This window comes from Geospiza fortis, unplaced genomic scaffold, assembly GCF_000277835.1.
Source record: "Geospiza fortis unplaced genomic scaffold, GeoFor_1.0 scaffold40, whole genome shotgun sequence".
In the NCBI taxonomy this organism is placed as follows: Eukaryota; Metazoa; Chordata; class Aves; order Passeriformes; family Thraupidae; genus Geospiza; species Geospiza fortis.
Window position 1 is genome coordinate 17,488,996 of NW_005054297.1, and position 509 is coordinate 17,489,504.

The window sequence follows — 509 nt, forward strand, 5'->3', positions numbered from 1 at the left end:
TGGCTGCGCGCCGGGGCCGCGCTGAGCGCCAGGGCCACCGCGGGGTTCACGCTCTAGAGGCGTGTGGGCACCGGAGCATTGCTCGTGCTTTCTCCAGAGGACAAAAAAGAAAGCGGGAGGAGGAAACGTGCGGACATGAACTGAGCTGGAGCGGACTTTGTGAGAAGAGTGCCGAGTCCAGCTGGTCTGGTGAGTTCTTTGTTTAATGAGTTTATTATTATCAGCAGGGTGCTGAGAGGGATGATTCCCTTGAGAGTTCTAGTGCTCTTAATTTTTGCGTTACTGAAAACAGTAGGGCCTGTGATTCAACCCGTGGTTTTTAACTGTGTAGACTCTGTATGTTTATGTATATATCTGTACATGTATATATACCCGCACATCGACTCTGTGCAAAGCTACGTGTACCTTGGAGCGGAGGTACCCAAGCTTTACCGCCCCCTTCACGGGGACAGCGAGGCTCAAGTTTCCCGACCCGGATCCCCGCAGCCGGAGCCGGGCTCGCCGCTCCG

At 54.6% G+C, this 509-nt stretch overlaps 1 protein-coding gene across 3 annotated transcripts in view; it reads left to right on the forward strand.

The window, feature by feature from the left end:
* The first annotated feature begins 6 nt into the window (after positions 1-6).
* FAT1 (FAT atypical cadherin 1) overlaps positions 7-509 on the forward strand; it is a 102,631-nt gene continuing 102,128 nt past the window's right edge. For all 3 annotated transcript variants that reach the window (XM_014309734.2, XM_031062831.1, XM_031062877.1), the window contains exon 1: positions 7-189. The gene's annotated coding sequence lies outside the window, so the exon portion shown is untranslated. The remainder of the gene's footprint in view (positions 190-509) is intronic.